The sequence below is a fragment of the Glycine max genome, chromosome 13 (genome assembly GCF_000004515.6).
Source record: "Glycine max cultivar Williams 82 chromosome 13, Glycine_max_v4.0, whole genome shotgun sequence".
NCBI lineage: Eukaryota > Viridiplantae > Streptophyta > Magnoliopsida > Fabales > Fabaceae > Glycine > Glycine max.
Window position 1 is genome coordinate 16,263,177 of NC_038249.2, and position 8,316 is coordinate 16,271,492.

The 8,316-nt window shown below is 34.0% G+C and overlaps 1 pseudogene; it reads left to right on the forward strand.

The window, feature by feature from the left end:
• The first annotated feature begins 435 nt into the window (after nt 1–435).
• LOC100804394 (succinate dehydrogenase [ubiquinone] iron-sulfur subunit 1, mitochondrial-like) lies at nt 436–3,548 on the forward strand (annotated as a pseudogene).
• The last annotated feature ends 4,768 nt before the right edge of the window (nt 3,549–8,316 follow it).

Here is an 8,316-nt window from a genome sequence, read left to right on the forward strand (position 1 = left end):
GGGGCACAGGTATGGACCAAACTATAATTTTTTAATTTATTGTTTTTAAAATTAACAAAGGTGGTTTGCTAAACACACCTGTCGTAGAAGGAACTGTGAGAGGTCACGGCGGCACGTACGGCAAAGGAGGTCACGGCGGCACGTACGGCAGAGGAGATCAACGGCACAGGATGAGAGGTACGACAATAGAGCTATGACTTGCGTCAACTGAGCTTTAGGGTATAAGGGGGCACAGGTATGGACCAAACTATAATTTTTTAATTTATTGTTTTTAAAATTAACAAAGGTGGTTTGCTAAACACACCTGTCGTAGAAGGAACTGTGAAAATTACAAAAATGCCATCGCGCCATAACTACGAAGATGGGTGTTGAAGACGGTTCTAGGAAAACGCCTTAGAATGTGCGTCGTAAAAAAATTATTTTTTTAGTAGTGCGATGGAGTTACTAAAAAGGACGGCGCAGCGTGTCCCCTCCTTGCCAGCGTTCAAGCTGGCCATTCTTATGGCCCATGCGTCGGAGGCGAAGGCCCAATAGGTGGAGCCCAAGGCCCGTGAAACCCCAACCCTCAAAACCTTCCAAATCTACCGTTGGAACCCCAAAAACCCCTCAAAGCCCGAGCTAAGGACTACCAGATCAACCTAAAGGAGTGCGGGCCGATGGTCCTCGATGCACTCATCAATATCAAGAACGAGATTGACCCGAGCCTCACATTCTGACGCTCATGTCGTGAGGGGATCTACGGCTCCTGTGCAATGAACATCGATGGCTGCAACGACCTCTCGTGCCTCACCAAGATCCCCTAAAAAAAAAAATCTCAGCCACCACGATGGTCACTCCTTTGCCGCACGTGTTTGTTTTCAAGGACCTGGTCATGGACATGACGAACTTCTACAATCAGTACAAGAGTGTCGAGCCATGACTGAAGAGGAAGAGCCCACCAGTGCCGAGAAAAGAGATTCTGCAGAGCAAGAAGGAGAGGGAGAAGCTGGGTGGGATGTACGAGTGCATTCTCTGCGCCTGCTACAGCACGTCCTGCCTCAGCTACTTGTGGAACCCCGAGTCCTATCTCGATCCCGTTGCATTGCTCCACGCGAATAGGTAACTAACGCTTCGCCACACACACACACATTGTTCTCTTGTTGTCACCAAGGTTTTAAAAATGGTCCACCACCATGATTTGGGCCACAATATCAAGGTGTTTTAACCATCCGCCACTACAATTTTGACCACATCAGTTGCATTTGTTCGTGATATCAACCCCAACACAATCGCCTCCGATATTTAAAACCTCAAAATTGAGATGAGGTTGCTTGTTTTATTATTATTATTAAAGTTTTTATCACGGTCCAGTTAGTAAGAACCAGACACATATCTAGTGGGTTCGATTCCCCGCTAGTTTCGATGTGAGACGCTGTTGGTGGGTAAATTGTAAGTAAGGTCTGGCATACGAACATATGGAATTGGATTGAAAATTTAAAATTTCCAACTCTTGTATGCGTATAAGTCATATGAGAAAACTGGTTTTTCCTTCATTTTCGGTAATATTTTGAATTTACCAATGAAAATATCAATTGCTTTGCCGAGATTAATTCATCTGATATATTAGAACATCTGGGATGCTGATTTGATCAATAAGGATTCTATTCCATTAAAATAAGAATAAGCTAGGATTTTCTGTTGAGAATGTGATGTAATATATATGGGGTTAAAAAATGGTTTTCTAATCCCTATTGAGTTTTTTAAAAAAAAAATTATAATGCTCCTTGTAAAACATGGCTAACCGTTTTTAAGTGGCATAAAGTGTTTTTAAATTGTAATTATTCTGTGTTGGTAAAGGTACTGATATTTGGAGTGCTTGTAGTTATTGTGGAGTTCATGGAATGTAGTAATAACAGGTTCTTGCAATTCATCTCTCTTCAGGTGTAGCAAGAACATGAATAACTTGGTCTTATCTCTTGTTTCAAAATTCTCAAAACTGCAAACTCTAATCCTCCTTCAAGACAAGCCTCAACTAGAGGATAATGCTGTCATGACTATTGCAAAATGCTGTCATGAACTGCAGATTCTGATACTGCATTATAGGTACGTATGAATGATTGTGTTAGAGCTGCATCTGAAAGTTCCCCCTTTTCATTTATTTTTTTATAATTAAAATGCAATATTTATTTACCTTCTGGAAATGTTTTTATGAGAAATTTCTGGATACAATTATCACACTAGAAATTTGCTATAAAAGTGGCCAGACCTATCCATCATTTTGGACTGAGTTATATAAAGCACAGAAACAAAGTGCTATTGAAGATTTTGACATTTTTAAAAGTTCCAACGTACATGTTTAGAATAAGTACTTTATGTGATCACAATTAATCTTTTTTTTCTTTCTGTTGCGATTGTAATGATTATTATTGTGATGAAAATCTGCATTTAGAACTAGAAGAAGATGCTGAAGAGGAGTGTACAAAGCTTTGGTCCTGTACATCCAATCAAGGTAGTTGATCTATATGCCTTAAAAATGAATAGAATTGCTATTTCCTACATTGTAATTTTGAATGTTTCCTTTTTGTGCCGGCGAACATAATGTATACTGTGTTGGCATTTTCTACTGATATTATATTCCTAAACTCTTAGATGACTTGCTTCCATTTTTTATAATTGTGTGGAATTATTACCAAAGCAGTTGGTCTTGAAGAAATAAAATGAAGAAAGAGGTTGTCATTTATCACTTAAATAAAGAGAAAATGAAGAAAATAAATATTTTCTTCTTCTTGTTTATTAGACACAAAATGTTATATTAAATATTCTATAGTGTGCATATTGTTCCATTATCCTCGAAATCTTAAATTGAAATTATTACCTGATGGAATTTCAGGACTCCTTTGATGGCTGCCATGCATGAGGATGATTCTCCTGACTTAAGAGAAATAGCAAGAATCCTTAATGACATATTTGAGGTAAACAAAATGAGACACCATAAGTTTTGTCCCTAAACCAGTGCCCTTGCCTGCTAATAGTCTAATAATAATTTATCATGTATGTGAGTGTCTCAAATTCCTGATGTTCCCTTGAAGGCAAGAAAAAATGTGGTGAAGGTGTGTGATGTGGTCACTCGTAGAGCTGCAAGAAATTTTTTTACTCTGTTTATTGTTGCCATGTGTAAAATTTGCAATTTGTCTTCTTTTGGTGTATAACATACTGAGAACTACCCTTGCAGGGAATGACTGCCAATTGGTGGATGATATTCCAGTTGAAAAGCTGCTAATCCATGATGTACCAGTGGATATCATTTATACCTCGACACAGGTCATTTTTACAAATACATCTATCCCAAAGCCTCAAGGTTGGTTAAACAATGATGCTACCCGTACCTATCGGAAATCACATTTTATTATTGCCTTTTAATATGCAAATCATTGAGATGCCCTCGCAAAGATGTAATTTGTGCACTAGTATTCAACCTTGAATGTTGTAGCTTCAGTTTCTCTTTCCCTTTTTGGATGTTCATAACTTAATGATATTTTTTTAAAAACTAACCAACATCTTATCTTTCTCGCAAGAATTTATTGGGACAAGTTGTCTCCTGAGAAGTTGGACAAGTTCGTATACTGAGGATTGAATAAGAGACTGGGCAAAAAACAAGGAATGGGTCGTTGCTTATATTAAGCTATGCATGCTTTATCTATTAAGCTATGCTTTATTTTTATCTATCAATGTATCGATCTATGTCATACTATGCATTCTTGTAATTAATATTGGTAAAACTAAAGAGAAAAGTTAATAGAAGGAGGTGAAATAATTAATTAACCAGTTCACACATCAAATATATTATCAAAAATAAAAATGACAAAAAATATATTAAAATGGTAAGAATAAAAATACAGACTTATAAATTAACTAAAATAACATAATTCATAATTAAATTATAAGATAGCGAAATAAATTTGTTTATTAAACATTAAAAACTTCAATTTGATCAGCTTCTTATATGTTGACATGCAGAACACATATTAAATAAAATCAGCCAATCAAAGGTACTCAGCTTTAAGAGTTTACATTTACACGGGTTGTTTTTATCCTTTCCTTTTTTCCTGTGACCTCAATTCTTAAAGTACTTCATATAAGTTTTAATTATTTCAATTATTCTTATACTCACTTTTAGTGTACCTCCATTATTTTTTGTTTGTGCCGGTTCCCTTTATTATTAGCATCACACTACGTAGTAAATAAACCAACATCCTATAGATATCTTTTCCTCACATAGTTATATTATTATTATTATTAGCCACAACATTATATATACTAACCAGGAAAATAGTTGATATTAACTTTGGATAATTTATCTTGGATTATCTATGCTTTGAATTTTAATCATGTTTGATTAATTAGTTTCAATATAGGATAAAGATGTCTAAGTGCTTTTCGATAATTATTATTACTTTAAAAGTTTTTAAAATTTTTATTTTTTTTAAAAAGATATTCTAAGATGATTTTTTATAGTTCTTTAAAAAATCGTCTTAGAATATCTACATTTTAATATGATTTTCATGAATTGATCTTCAATTTATTTTTATTTTATTTTTTGAAAATTCATTCTAAGACGTTTCTATAAAAAATCGTCTTAGAATATTCAATTTTTTAATTTTTATTTTTTTTAAAAAATACATTATTAGATAGTTTTCATTAAAATTGTCTCAGAATGTTGTCATTCTAAGACGGTTATTTTTTTGAAAATTGTCTTTGAATTGTAATTTTGCTAAGACGGTTGTTTTGGAATTATTATCATATATACAAACAAACATTCTATGACGTCACCTAGCAACAGTTGATAACCGAAGTAAAATGTTGTAAACAACCAACATAAAATGTGTTTTTTTAGTAGTGTATCCATAAATACAAATATTCATATTTTAAAAAAAGTAGTAGTCAACAACCTTAATTTTTCCATTATAATTCTTCAAAGGCAGCATTCACACACTTACCATCGTTGCAGTAATTTGGTGGTGTTCTTTTTCTATAGTCCATAATTTAGATAATTTGAAACATTAAAATATAAAAGAAACTAAATGCAGGAATATAATATTTGAAGTATAGATATTTGTGCGATATATGAAAGAAAAATCAGCAAGATAGAAATATAATTCACCAATCATATAGACATATAACTTGATCCATTGTATCAAAAATTTAAAAATAAATGTAAAAGTGATGAAATAATATTGCCTAATCATATTTTTCAAACAATCTTGAATCCGTAAATAAAATAATAATAATTCTTAATCTTATATTTTCTCCAAAAATCATTATAGAAACATTTTTTCCAATTTAATTTTTAAAATTGAAATTATGCTGAAATGCTATTTTAAAAATTTTAAAAAAATAGTTAGACACCTCAGAATTTTAGAAAATTTAATAGGGGGTTTCCTTAACCCTAATAACATGTCATATATTTTTCTCAAGCCAAAAAAATCCCAAGAATCTATTTTTCATAATTATTGTTCCTTTGTTGTCCCACAACAGTATTTTCACAAGACAATTTCTAAATATTATGATATCGCTTTATAATAATTTGGGAAAATTTCTAGACATTATTCTACCAGGTTAGTTGCGCATTATATATTTTTCCAAAAGTTATTTCTCCTGAAAATTAATTTCTTTCTATTTAAAACCTTCTCATGCAAAAAATCATTTGGATGAAAACAAAGTTGTCACAAACAAGAAGCAATTGAAGTTTGTCTTGTTATCAACATTGTGCCAAGCTTGTGTAGAGTTGTCAATTAGTAATTTTAGCTCAAATGAGAAAAAGAAGCAAAAAAAGAAGGATAAGCAACTAAAGTTAGAAGCTAAATGTAAGAACAATACCAAAACCATTGAAATTTAAGGTGTGTGAGAGAGATGAATCGAAGGAATTGTAACTTTTGAAAAACAAACCAAAGTGAAATTATACAGAAGAGGGTGATTATTTTGAATTACAAAATATATATTTCATGCACGCATGATTTTTGCACAACCATATCATAATTGTCCTCCCACACCATTGAGAAATAGAGATCCATTTGCAATTTTGTAAGATCAAAGCTAAAATTCTGGTGAAACCACATATTGAGTTGTCTTGTGGAATCTGAATGCCTCAAGGCAACTCGCTTCTTTCGATAACACGTGCAATTAACAAACAAACAATTAAGATGATTCTTCAGTTCAGAGACCAAATTCTGAAATTACATTTCTTCAATGTAGACAGATTAATTAAATCTAGTTATAACTAACACATAGTAGAAGAGTTCAAAGAGAGAGACATCTAAATTGAATGATTATTTCTGTATAAACAAATAGAAAGTTGCTGCTTCAGCAGGCATGCGATAAGAACCCATCAAATTGTCCATCATTATTATACTATATACAGAAACAAAAATAATAGTAGCATAGTCTTTATTATTGACTGAAATTCGGTAGAAATTATAACTCTTTATAAGTCTCTTCTACTTTAATGAATTTCACTCATAATTATATGGTTTCAAATAAGTTTTTAACTAAAAAAAAGTTATATAACAATAAGGCACGACAAAAGTAATGTTTGCCAGGAGGGTAAATATCCTTCACGGGGGGTGCTTTGCATCTACTTCTCTTCTTTCTTTTTCTCTTTTTCCCCAATAAAATGCTTTGAATCTTCACTTGAATCAGGCCTCTGAGTGGATGAAGGAATGGCCATTGTCTTCCCAAACAGTTTCAAAACAATATGATTTGCAGGCGTTTTTTCTGAACCTGACAAACACGGCAACTGTGTGTTGTGATGGTCATCAATTTGTTGAAACTTCTGCGACAAAAGAGTTGGTTCAGTTACTATACCAACGCAGCTCATATCCACATTCACTTGTTTTTTAACAGGCTCCTTAAAAGACAGTCCATCTCGGGTACCTGATTTCTCTTGTTGAACAGCATGCGCAGCACGAACGGTATTTTGTAACATTGAATTTGCAGTTGGGAGAGGATCCTCTATGGATAGTCCTGAATAATTGGACCTTTTCAGGAATAGTTTGGACTGATTTTCAGCACCAAAAGTCAATGCTGAGTAAGAAACTACCACAGATGATAAGCAAGTATTTGCTTTGGTGTTTGAATCATGACTTTGGCTTTTCAATTCAACCACATCATCATCCATATCAGCTCCATGTTTACCATCTTTATCATCGAGCCGTGTAGGAAATGATGTCAACATCACAGAAACTAGTCTATCCTCAGCAACAGAATGAGAGTGACATGGTTCAATTATCTCAGAAGCAGACGACACCAATTCTGTAACTGCATCTCCCCCTTTATCTTTTCCAACTTCCATGATATCTGGCATAGTTTTAGCTCTCTTGTCCTTGACTGAACTCGACTTATTAGAATTGTACAAGACAACCCCATAACCATCAGTGTCCACCAGTTTAGACTCACCGTTATATGTGCTAGAAACAATGTTTTTATCTTCATGATCAAATTCTTTATTAATTTCCTTTGATTCATTTAAGTCGATCAACTGATTCCAAGCTTCCATATGTTTGGATTTATCATGGCTCAAGTTCGCAGCAGACGAAGGCTGGTGATCATTTGTTTCTGTGTCTAACTTATCATTGCCAATGGCCTCCACAACACGTGCATCATTAGTGTTAGCACTCCTGCCAAGATTTATTTCATTAAGTAGAGATCTAATATTTTCAAGTCTGTGGCGCATGAGATCCAACCTATGGGATTTCTGACCCTTGATGAAAAATCTCTTGCACTGATCTTTGGACTTTGTTCCTACATGTTGTGCAATCATCCTAAAATCCTCACCGAAAGATGATACAGCTTGAAGAAATGTTGCCTTCTCCTCATCTGTCCACTCACAAGTTCCATCATCAATATCCTGATGAGTAATGTTAGGTATCACAGGTTGTTGGCATGGTGGCCTTGTAGCCTCAAGTGAAAGAGAATCACACATACCAACCAATGCATCAGCTGCAAGCCTCTCGCTTTCATTGGATTTCCTCCAGAGGAGGAGTCTTCCTGAACGTGTTCTTTGATTAGCTACAGTGCCGCACACCATCATTGATTTCTTCTGTGAATCAACATTTGCTTTATGGTTCCCTTTTTTACCCAATACCTTCACGACAGTTTTGACTGTTTTTGACTTTTGATTCTTACAACCCTTTTTCTTCTTCTTATTCTTCTTCTTCTTCTTCTTATCTTTCTCTAAACAATTGGGCTTATGATCTTTGTAGTAAAATTCAACACAGTCAGCAATTGTCTTGTGATCAAGGAGAGAAGCAATTTTTCAAAAATCTTTTCCAAAGGCTTCAA